Raw genomic sequence first — 12,748 nt, forward strand, 5'->3', positions numbered from 1 at the left:
CTCAATCTCTTGCATGTGTCTCCTGCAAGAAGAGTCTTAGTAGTTTATTAAAAAACCTCAATTACACTGATTTGAAATCTATGTTTGCTTTTGTAATTGTTGTCTGCCTTTGTCAGTCATGTATTTTCCTTAGCACATGGTGATAAAATCATAGTTTAGAGGTGTTCAAAAGAGAGTGTGAGTATTGGCTGGATGCTTTGGGGTGTGCAGGTGATCAGATCTGAATCAGTCTATCAGATTTCCCTTTCTGGGATTTTTTGGGGGATGATCTATAGCGTAATGTTCAAGCATGGTGGCAGTAACCAGTGCCAGCCACTTAGCTCCATACTGGACTGACTGGTAAGTCAGGTTGTTAGTCTGGATGTGGAGCCACCCCTCCTGGAGCTTACCCAAGTGTACTGTGAGGAGTAACGTCATTGCATTGTGGCAGAGCTGTKTGCTGCCAGAACAGTCTGGGTCGTGTGCTGTAAATGTCTGGGGTCACCTGAGAGGARTTACCTGGGCTCTTGGTGTGGGTGTAATGCATTGTTCTTCTRTCAGTTTTATACTCTTATCAAGTATTTGAGGTGTTTTACAGTGTCTGAAGTAACACATTTACTGAGTCAGCAATACTTTGCAGTATAACACATGAATTGATTGAGTTTTTTGTTTACTCACCTTTGACAAAATATTACTGTTGTATATTTAGGAAGTAATTATAGGCAAGATTCTCAGAAAATAAATGGTAATATAGTATATGCATAGGGTAAATTATTAAGTTCTGCTTATTTATAGAGTGTCAAGCAAGTTTTCACCAAATTAATGAAAAACAAAATATACTGCCACTTATCTTTGATTCTGCTTACGGAAACAAGTGGCTTTTTTGCAGTGGGGTATGAGCATCTTCATTTCCTGCTATAAATTATTTTGTGCCGTTTTACAGGCCTTACTTTGAAAGCTAAAACTTAAATCTCTAGATTTAAAATGAGCTGTAATAGATTAAACCTCTTGCACAAAAAGGAAGGTTATATTCTTTGTGATTATGAATTATTTAAGTACTTGATTCAATACATACTAGGATATGTTAAAAAAAAATTATTGCATTGCATAAAGTTATCTTGCTTGTATCCATCAGGACAGTAGTTGCTGTGAGAGCAAAATGCACAGTGGAGTTCTGCATCTGTGTTCTGTTTCTGTGTAGCAAAGCTTGACTCCAAAACAGCAATTGTTAACTTGTCATTTAGGCACCACCTATTTCTCAAATTCTGTACAGCTTCTTAAATGTTTTTCAAAAATTTGGCTGAAAAAAAGATCTCAGTAGATTTAGTTTTATCTTCTGTTCCTTCTCCCCAGGCACATTCAGCTGTGCTTGTGCCACTCCTGAAGGGTGGCTTTGGGAACTGGTTARACAGACTGTGTCCAGTGCTGGAAGCTCCATAGCATGCCAAGGCCACTGCAGTCCTTGGGATGAGGTTTTTTGGACTGTCAGTCCAAAAAAACGTGTGTTTTTTGTGTTACGTACTGAAATATGTAACTCGAGRGTGAAGGGAGCACTGAGCTGCTTCCTTTGGAGGAGTTTTGTGAGGGAAGGAAGAAGGATGTAGTAAAGCAGTTGGTGGTTTTAAGGCTTTGACTGCTTGTTTAATGCATCATTTCCAGGTTCAGTGTTCCCTTTTCCAATGCAGCCATCCTTTGAGCTGACTTGCAGACTGATATCACCCTCAGTTTCTTTTTTTTTTTCTTTTTTTAAACAAAATAGCATTGAACCTTTCTTCTGCTTTTAACTCATGTTCTTTAGACTTTTTGTCTATCTACTCTTTTTCTCCTCTGGAGTCTCTGTATGTGATCTTTGTTTTTCATAACTTTATGCCCCAAATGAGTTGTTTTACTGAAGTTGAACTCTATTGATGCATGGAGAGAGGAGTGTTRTTTCATCTGTCCTGCAAGCTGTGCTTTTGTTTATAATCTCCATTTGTTGTCTGCCTTTTCCCTTTGGTTTGCAAGTTGAATTTGACTTTAAATCTACCAATACTTTCCTGAAGAACTGTTAAAAATTATTCTATGTTTGTGCATTTGGTTATTCCTATGTGTACAGTTGACTATTCCTGTGTATGTGTGTATGTATTTATTTTTTTTCTGACAGTCATGTTTGGATATGTTCTTTAAAAAAAGCTTCTCATCTCAGAATCATTATAAAGGCTAAAATTGTGTCTTTGCTTTCAAAGAATTACTTRGCTTTTGAGTAGCAGAGGAAGACCACAGCAAGCAAGAATGTTCTAACCACCCTGGCCTGACTTGCAGCTGGCTTTGTCTAGTATTGCCAAAATCAAGTAAGCAGCATGTTTTGGAAGTCTCCAGAGAGAAAGGAGCATGAAGGAAGATTTGCTAATAAAAAGAGGATAAACTTGCACTGTGGCTGTGCTTTTTGCTATTAGCCTTCACTTACAGCGAGCACACCCAGTGTCTCTGATCCTTCTCAGCTGTAGAGACATGCTAAGAGATAGAATAACTTTAGTCTTTACACAGATTAAGAGCAAAGACCCGGAGGTAATATTGAAAGAAGTTTGCTTTGGTAGAACCTTAATTGGCTGGAGTTCTCCATACTCACTATTTGAAGCAACTCCCTCCATTGGATTCATGCTTGATATGGTTTCTCTCTGCCTTGTGCTTTGAAGAAGCTCAGTAAAACCTGTTGTGTGTAGTGCCATATGTTGAATTCTGTGACCTTGGATGGACAAAATCTTCCATCTGAAGCACCAGAGCTTTAGAGATATGGGCTTGGGTGAAAGTGAATCTCTTCCTTTTTGTTTTTAAAACTGCAAGAGGATGCTGCAAAAAATAAAAAGATGGGATGACCTCCTTGGGCTGTTCTTGTACAGGGGTGTTAACAGCAGATAGGTGTGTTCTTTCTTCAAGTTTGATCATGGTAAAATAAATCCTGTGTTTTCTTTCTGAAGACTGTAATATCCTGATTTTTGGTAGTTTTATACTTGAATCTGCTGTGGCATTCTTGAACGTCTTATTTTCAGGTTCTTTTGTTATGCAGCATGCGTGTAATGACAACAGTACATTGAAAGGTTGTGGATAATTTTACTCTAAGGAGAGGATTTTATGAAGAGTTTCTCAAATGTTCTGTTTGAAACATGAATTTGTACACTAGTCTGTGCTATATACAATTAGGATGGTGATAATTTTTTTAAAGAAGGGGTGCACTTGATCAGTCTTTGAAGATATTAATTATTTTGGCTTGCTTTACCTTACATAATTGCCATAAACTGGGGGCTAAAAGTCCGTGGCCTTCTGAGTTAAGTCAGTGATGGTACTGGCACTCAGTTTGCTCTTAGATCTTTGCTTGAAAAGATAGTTGTATTTTCAGATTTTTTTCCCCCATATAGTTACTGGGTACTGTCCTGAGTCAGAGTTGCTTTCTGATTCAAGAAGGCAATTACAGCCCATTGGGGCTTAGTTTCCTGTTGACTGACAGAAATTTTGAGAAGAGTTCAAGTGGGTTKGTTGCCTATAAATAGCATTCACAGGTTACTTGAGTTCTTGCCTTCCTGCATCTCTGTTGTGCAGGGGGGTCATGTCCTGGAGCYAGTCTCCATAGGGGTATGATCCTTTGCCTTCATAAGCCTTAGGTTACTCAAAGAGCAGAAAGTAATTCCACTCTCTTCTCCTTGTCCCACTAAATAGATGAGAGTGTCGGTAAAGTAACTTATTTTCAAGAGACACAAGCCCTAAAGAGGATGAGACCTTAAATACGGGRCTCAATTAGAATGCTAGAAGTCAAGAACAAGAATTCTGTTCACCTTCCTTGATGTGAATATTTTTTTTCTTCTCTTAATGTTTCTCAGGGATATATGATATAGGGATACGTGAGCTTTTCCTTTGCTCCTATCCGTCCCACAGTGGACAGTGCCATTTTCATGTTCCTCTTTTCCATGTTTCAGTAGCAGTTTTAGCTCTTTGAYATGTATCTTTCAGATTCTTGGAGCCATGCAATTGTCAGACTTTAAATGAGAMAATATTTCTCTCTGATAAGTCATGAAAGGAAGAACCAGGAAATGAAGAATAACTGCCAACCATTAGCTGTGATATTTTTCTGTAAAATAATTAAACTGTGTACATTTTTCCATATTAGATGGCACAAAGTAAAAAATTTGTAGCTTTCTTTACAGAGGTCATAATTTCTGCTTCTGGATTATTTASCAAGTTGCCACCTTTCTAGCTCTGTGAGGAAATACTGTACGCACTGCAATTTTAGCTGAAAATAAATTCCCCAAGAGCGACTTGGRGGTGCTTTGTGTAAGCACCCAGGAGCAATTAAATTCTTTCTTCTCAGTCTCTAGCTTGGACGCTTCCTGGACATGCAGGAGTGTCCAAACTGCTGCCCAAAGCTTGGAATTTGAGCATAGCTGGTGTGATTGTGGCTGGGCACTGGGTGGGTAATGGCAGCTCCCGTGTCCGTTCAGCGCTGTCCCGCTGGATGTGCTGGATGTGTGTGCTCACGCTCCACTGCGCAGTTTGGGAGCAGGTGACTGCCCAGCTAGGGAGATGTGCTGACTCTGCTGTTTAACTGTGTCCACTTCAAAGCCAAACAAAGCCAGGCAGACAATTCTGCCCGTGGCTGAAGTTTTCCCTTAGCTAATCGCAGCAGCACTGGCAAGCGTGATACAACCAGAAGAGCATTTGTTTTAAGGCTACCAGCATAAATGGAGTYGAACACTGACTGGTGCTGCAGTCCTGGGAAAGTGTGGCTGGATGGTTGCAGGAGGAAATGAGGGATGCAAGACTGACAAGGAAAAAGGCAGTGGGTGCCCAAGTAGTTTGCTGTGGTTTTGCTGCTGTGGCAAATCTTTCTGGGTGTGTACTGCTGGCTTTTATCTGTGTTAAGGGTGAAAAAATCCAGCTTAAAAAAAAAAATACTTAAAAAAATTCCCTGACTTGGTCATTCAAAAAAGTTTGAAAATGAAGTGGTAAGCTCCTATTTAACTGTGATATCCAKTAACTCCCATTTAATCCCAGCAAAGCACCAAAACAAGTTCAGGTTTTTCAGAGTCATGTGTTTATAAACCACTCTTKAATCCCATTCTTTTCCTTTATAATTTGAACTGAAGTTAGCATTGTGTTTTAAATATTTTTCTCAAATCTTATATTTTCTTGCAATTAAAAACAATTTTGGAAGGAAATCTTAGTTGCCAATGGGTAAGAATGCTTTTTTCATTAAAAGATAAAAAACCAAACCAGAACAAACTGCAACAATTTGCTGGCAGAAATAGCTGTTATTCTCAGGCAGTTGTTTTCACTGTAATATTGCTTCTGTCCTAATTGTAGTTGCAGCTTTAAAGCACAAGGTAACCCAAGAATCAATGTTCTCTCCCAGATGCTCACCTGCAGTGAGTTGGGTGGAAAAGCTGTTTGCTGCTGCTGAAGTACATCTGTAATCATGACACCAGAGTAATTCATGATACTTCCTTATAAACTACATGCAATATGTCTGGGATCCAAGWGCATTTGGTTGAGTGATCAGCACAATTTTATGCATATACACAATGAATGTTGTGAGTGTGTCTGGAAGTTGTGGTTCATGTAAGGAATCAGCAGTGTTGGGAGTTGCATCTGGGAACTTGTTGCCTTGTCGTAAGACAAATGTTTCTTTGATAGAGATTTAATGGAAGCAAAACCTTGAAAAATTGAAAGATTGAGTTTCTTTATAAGGATCCTGGATTAGGAAACAGACATTTGGACATTGTGGTTGAGTGAGAGGGGGATGAGGTACATGAGGGAGGTGGGTTAAGTGGTTTAGTGGCTGTTTGCTGTCACAGGCAGTGATCTGCTGTTTCTGCGTGGTTTTCTCTCCTCTTACCAGTTCTGGTGGTGCCTCCAAAGACTGGTCAGGCTTATCTTGATGTGCTGATAGAAAACTCCTTCTTTCCTTCAGTGTGAGGGCACTGGAGTTGCTGGGAGTGCCTGGGGAAACACGGGGAGAGGAAGCACAGTCATCCTTCTGGAAGTGGCCAAATGTTAGATTAGTACAGAAAAGGTCATGTTATTTTGGCTTTAGAAAAGGTAACTCAGTGTTCATGCATGGGAGAAAATGGATGCCTAATGAAAGCTTGGAAAAGCACAAACTGACAGAAAAATTGAGAGTTCTGTCATAGCAAAGTCTAGCATGGTCAGGATTTTAAATCAGGTGAGTATTGAAGAGATAGTTATGTGGGTAATTTTTCTGGTGTATTCTCTCCTATTTGACCTCTCATGTGGTAACAAATCTCTGCTTCGAGGTTTAAATCAATCTTTTATTTCAGTATTCTAAGCTAAAATATGTGTGGCATTCCATGTCTGTCAGAGACCTGTATTTTTCTTTGCATTCTGAAAACAAAGAAATGGGATGGGTTGGGTTGGTGGAGATGAATTAGATGAAATTGCAGACAACTTGGGAAGATTAGGATTTTGCTAGAAACATCTGTAAGTCTATGTAGAGCTGGTTTTCAGTGCTGAATTTGCTTCCAGGCTTTACTAGAAGTGGAAGTTGGTGGCTGAGGTAGTGAATTCCCTGACTAGGTAACCCTTATTGAAGTGACGTGAGACTAAATCAAAATCTGAATTTCTAAATTGAAACCTAATGAATCTAATTTCTCAAAAGAAATGTTAATGTATATTGACTAGTTAATCAAGGATTTGAGTTTGTGTGGAATTTAAAATTAGTTTTCAGATTTTGAGATAAGCACACTAATGTAARAGGAGATGATCTCAGAAAGGAACCCTTGCCATCAAAATGTTACTGAAATAACAGCAAGAAGTAATTGTAGCTGGAGAAGTACTTCCTGGCTTTTGATTCTGGAAAAGGAAAATCTCGCTGCTACAGCTGCCATGCTGGAAAGTGGAGAGAATGTGATGGAGATTGCTGGCTCCTGTTCTGACAAGTGCATGGAAATAGATGTAAATGCAACTGTAATATTAAGAGTTTGTAATGTCAAGTAAGTGAAAATTGGAAGCTGGAATTAGGGGAAGTTTTCATCAAAGGTGTGTGCATATTGTGATGAACTTTCAAGTATTTTCAGGCATCCCCTTTCACTTGTGAATATTGCTGGTGGATATTGTGAATGATTTCCTATTATGTTTAAGAGTGTGGACTTGTGAAGAAAGGATAGTCTGAGATTAAGACCATGAAATATGGTCCAGGAGAATWAATTTCTGCTTTTGCCAGAAAATGCCTACCAGATGATCTGAMTGTGATTTTTCAGATTGCACTGAAAATGTCACTTTTGAGTGTTACAGTTTGCTGTCAGGAATATRATTTGTGTCAATTGACAGTTCGGCTGCTCTTGAAGTCTGTGGGGAACTGTGRTGGTGACACATGTAATATTGTAAAATACTAATTAATAAAATTTWAAAAACMCTCAAGCTGTAGCTCTTAATGTCATGCTAAATGAGTTTTACTTAGTATGTCCAAATACTAATTGAGAAGAAGAAAAATAAAAATTGCAGCCAGTGAGTTCTGGTTGTGCCATGCACTTGATAAGTTGGGTAAATAATTTTATAGTGAAAATTTGTATCACATGTGTATAAAAGGTTATGTCCTCATAATGAAGTGCAGATACACCAGGGCTGGTGGAGGTACAGTGAGTTTGCTTTGCACTGGAGATCAGATCATAACTGTGATTTTCAGTGGTAATGGTTCCAAAGGCGTGTGCTTGTCTTGGAAAGACTGAAAGCCTCAATGTAGTTTTTTTAGTGTTTTAGAAAACAAAGCTAAAATAATCCCTACTGTATCAAATCTYTACTGTTCCCTGCCTGGGAATAGTAGTGTTGAAATGCCCCATTGAGAAATGGAGGAGAAACATTCTGGTTAATGCTTTTCTCCAAAATRAAATGCTTACCTAAAAATCCCAAATTACATTGGTCAGGTTATATTCTCACTTAAAACAGTTATTTTCCTTATACTACAAGTAGACTTTCCTTGTAAATCTAATGTTCTTTATCTTAGTGTGAATTAGATTTTTTAACAACACTTCATCTAAAAGTTTTTAAAAGAATATGAATTTTAGAAGAKGAGGACAATAGAATGAATTCTTAGTATTTTCTAATTTCTTTACCATAAGAGCACCACTCAATATGGGGCTTTTGCCTTGAAGACTTTAGTCTGAGCAGTTAGCATACAATATGCTACATGTAAATATTTTAAATATATTCAAAAATTGTAAATATATATATGTCCATCATTCTGATGCTGCAAATTAGGTATCTTAATGCAGTGAAGTTTGCAAATGAGGGTTCCTTTTGGTTCATTTGGCTTTGGGTTGCTCTTTGCAAGCAAACAGAGGATGCCATGCTTTGGTTTACTGGCTCTGAAACTGATGTAATATGAAACTCATGTTTGGGAAAATATWTAAACATCATCAGAGAGGAGCCAAGTGCAATCATTTTGTTAGTTACATGGACAATTAGCCACTGGACACCTTACAGAACAACGTGTGTTCAGTTCTGCTTGTTGCCTTTTTGTCTTGTAGCAGCTGTGTGATGTGATGAGGTAACACTGTKCTGGTAGGGTTACTGCTTATTGGCACAAGGCTGTTGCAGTTGCTTTGGACAGTCTAGAACTTTTCAATTCCTCTGAATGAGAGTCCAGTCAAGAACCCAAAACAAAGTCCCCCCCTCTCCTTCCTTGAGGCCTCTTCACCTTGTTTGAGGTGGTACTTGTACACCAAGCTGATACGAGCAGWTTCCTGACATACTGTTAAAAAGGTAAGAGACACCTTTCTGGGCCATGATTCTCATTTTGTTCTTCTTTTGGTCTTTTAAACCTGTCCACAYTTTCATTACAACCTGTCTTTGGGGTGTGTAAGCCCTTAAAAACCAGTAGGTGATCCTGTATGAACTGAAGTTGAATTAGACTTCGTGGTGAACGTGAGAGCATAAATTGAACATGTTACAAGTAAATGTCCTCCAATGTGTGTTAGAACATGCWGTGTGCTGAAACTGACAGGGAAAGCACATAATCACCACTGAATTTGCAGGTTTTTTGTGAGGATTATTGGGCATTATCTCTTGCTTTTGGATATGTTGATCTTTTTGGAGCTGTCTCCTTTGATATTCAAAGTATATGTTGACACCAGCTATGCCCTTTTCGGGAACTGTTTTCCAAAGGCACAAATCTGTTGATGTTCCATTTTTTCTGAGGTGATATCTGTATCTTTGGTTTGTTAAACTCAGATCACACTGAAAAGTTACCAGCTTATTTCAGGTTATCCTAACACTCTAACCTTGGTAGTTACAAGGTGGGAATACCATGATGAGTCTGAAAGTCAACAAGGAAATTGGAGTGTTGGTTATTGGAGTGTAGATGTATATCTGATGAGCAAGCTTTTCCCTTGAAAGGTGARCTCCTTGTTCTAATACACCTCTATAATCAACTTCAGACTAATTTAAATAGTTCACTAATATGGCATTAAGGTGTGGAAGGAASATCTGGCATTATCTGGCCCTGAGTTCAGTCATCTCCCTCTTCCATTGTTGGATAGTGCTGTTAGCCTTGTTCCTGCCAAGGTTTGTGAGCAGCTGGCACGTGGCTCCAGCAGCAAGTGTTGGATGAAACACTGCCCCAGCACAGAAGATGTGAAGATGTGTCTGGCTCCACAGGTCCTGCAGTGGCCCTGCTTTTCCCTGCAGACAGAAAAGTAGGCAAATCACAGTACAGGTGATAGTCTCTCCACTCTCTGTTCTTCCAGTTGTCTATTGTTCAGGAATGTCCTTAAACAGGGACTTTAAGGCCACTGCTSTTAGGTTGGTAGAAGGCACAGGGTTTACAGTAATTCTGTTGAAGCTGTTTTCGAATTCCCCTTTTTGTCTTTGCATGGGAGCTCACATTGGATGAAGGAAGGCACTTCATTTTGGCTTGCTTAAGAACATGCTCTCCAAAATTTTTAGTGGTAAGCTGTAATTTTGCATTAGGAACATCACCATCTCAATAAGATTAATGACTGTAGACTGTTTTCAGTAAAAAACAGTGGGTCCCATATTCTCTTTTCAGACTTTACCTGCAACAGTGCTCAGTCTGTGAAAAGATGGAAAGGATGGCCTCTATAGAGGCTTGTGTAATATTCCAGGAAGTACAGAATGTCAGACACTGAGTTCGGTTCAGGTAGTGTCAGATCAGTAACATAATAGAGAAACTGTAATAATGTGAGAAATTGTGATCACTCTGGTACAAGGGTGTGTAGAATGTTCCTGAGGATGCTTTCAGTATTTGTTGGATGGGAGGAGGCARGAATTTTGGCCTGGATGCTGCACATAAATCAGACTGCTGCAGTCCCTGTGTGTATGAGAGTGACACAAGTGCAAGTGGTTTGGACAGAAAATTAAATAAATTAGAGATTAAAAGATACATGAGCATTACAGCATTGAGATTYTGGCATAGTCATCCTAAATCACAGCAAAATAAAAACTTCAAATTGTTACTATATAGTGAATTGTGGACATATAATGTGCAAAAGGGGAGCGAGTGAATGGGTGTCTGCCATGGTAATTCTTGTAATCTGTCTCCTTTTTACTCCAGCCAGCCAAACAAATGTCAGCTCTGATGTCTCCCGTGGCTGTTGATTAGCTTTGGCATGTGCAATATTAAAGTATGGATGTAAGGGCTGGGGATGGCACCTGGGTTGAGCACTAGCTGGTGAGGTAAATAAAAGGCATCTTCCACTTACCCTCTGAAAGGCCTTGGTGTGGTTATAGCTTGTTTTTTTGGAACAAAGTGGGAAACTAGAGTGAGCTGTAAGTGTGTTTGACTGTCCAGAAGGGAGAGCCAGTGCTGTGGCTGGTGAGTCCTCCAGGAGACTACCAGTTATAATTCATGAAATGGAATAGGAATAGGAATAGGAATAGGAATAGGAATAGGAATAGGAATAGGAATAGGAATAGGAATAGGAATAGGAATAGGAATAGGAATAGGAATAGGAGCTCCTTAGTGGGTCGAGTTCATTTATCTTTACCAGGCACAGGAGATATGCCTTCAGAAATCCCAGGTATGAATGCCACAACAAACTTTAAAACAGAGAGAGTGTCAAGTGTAGGTTCTGCTTATGCAGGCAAGCTGTCTGATCTACTGCCTTGAAATGATGSAGATATCCGGTGTAGTTGCATCTGGCCAGGTCACTTTGGCTTCTGGGTTGTGTGGGRTTTTGGTGGTGGTGTTTTGGTAGTTTTTTGGGTTGGTTTCATTTGGCTGTACTTCATATTTTTCACTCCTTTTGCCAACAATAGAGCTGTTAACGGCTCCTTCAAGACCATTTTAAGGTGGAGGGAAACTGCAGTTGTGTTGCTCCTTGTAAGCTAAATCTACACATTTTTTAGCCTTTGCTTGGGGCCCYGTGGATTTCTCTCGAGTACTTTTCCAGGTTGTTTACCACAGTGTTCAGCTTTGGTTGCAGCAGTTCCAGGTGAGGCCTCAGTGCTGAGTTGTGAAGACTTAATTCTTTGTCTTTCCTTCAGCAGTGCTTTATGTACACTGCAAGGCAGYGTAAGCCAGCAGTGCCACCAGAAATAGCTAGTGTAAACATCTCAGCAGTTTCTCTGTGAGCCATCCTGAGGAGGCAGAGCTGTGTAAAAGCTATCACTCTCTTGGTGTGTTTGGTACTAAATTGCTGTCCTGACCCAGTTTTGCACTGACTGTCCCACCCGCTCCAGTTGCAGAGATGATAGGACTTCCAACCCCTGTACACCACCAGCAAATTCAGTTTTTGCTAATACATGAGGCTGAGCTTTTGAGGCTTGTTTATAATCTTGCTGTATTTAACAGTGATGGCTGCAAGGGTGATGGCCTCTACAGTTTGGAGGTAGAAGGGGGCTTGTAACCAGTGGCCTCTTCAAAGTGTCCATGGCCTCTCATTTCTGTGCTCAGATTGCTCTGGACTAGCCAGGCTTCCAACCCCAGACAGATCAAGCTGTGATTTCTGACTTCATTGCTGAGTGAGTAATTAGTTATTAATTGGTTTTCATAGCCCCTTCAGTGACACCTTGACAATGCTGAAGGGATCCAGACATAGGATGTTGGAGCCAGGAAGGTGCGTTCCTCTCTTAAGCAACTCATTGAGCCTTCATTGCTCRTTTCCATCGGCCAAGTAAACTGCTGCTCCTTGTAAGCTAAGGAGGGGAGGTGTCTGTCTCAATGTCTGACACCCCAGGAGAGGTGTCTGTCTCAATGGCAGGGGAAGGGGTCTCCATCACTTCCAGCAGCACCATGTTCAGTGCTGTCAGGCAGCACTGGAGCACTGCACCACCCATTCAGGGTAACATCACACAGCATGCCTGGTGTGTGCTGGCATAAAGAGGTTTAGGGTGGACACATGTGGTAAGTATTCATTCTTACATTATTGAGAAGCAAGTTGGATGCTCTCAAACTAGAGAATTATGTTGTCTGAAGACAATGTTCAAACCAAAAATATGATTTTGGTATTWATTTTGTAATAATTACAAGCTGAGTTGTGGAAAATGTGGTGTAAATCAAACCTACAGAGATATGCATGTACCAAATAGCAAATCTTCTGACGGATAAGGTACCTTATTTCCAGAGGTTTGTATCTAATCTGACTCTTTTTAACAGCTAAGGAATTGAAAAGTTAGTGATTCATGACTGATGAAGGTYGCTGATCTATAAACCAGTAGCCATTTGCTTTTTGTAGCACATGAAATGGATTTATATTTGGGTTTTTTTGTGGATTGCAGGGAAGTGTTTGTACTATTTGCGCATTTGTGCATGAAGATACATGTA

General features: G+C 39.8%; 1 protein-coding gene across 13 annotated transcripts in view; it reads left to right on the plus strand.

Annotated features, from left to right (window-relative positions):
• Positions 1–12,748, plus strand: part of ANKHD1 (ankyrin repeat and KH domain containing 1) — a 99,686-nt gene that overhangs the window by 21,138 nt on the left and 65,800 nt on the right. The window lies entirely within an intron of this gene.

Source organism: Malurus melanocephalus, unplaced genomic scaffold (genome assembly GCF_030028575.1).
Source record: "Malurus melanocephalus ecotype Western Australia unplaced genomic scaffold, MMel_1.1 scaffold_321, whole genome shotgun sequence".
NCBI classification, from domain to species: domain Eukaryota; kingdom Metazoa; phylum Chordata; class Aves; order Passeriformes; family Maluridae; genus Malurus; species Malurus melanocephalus.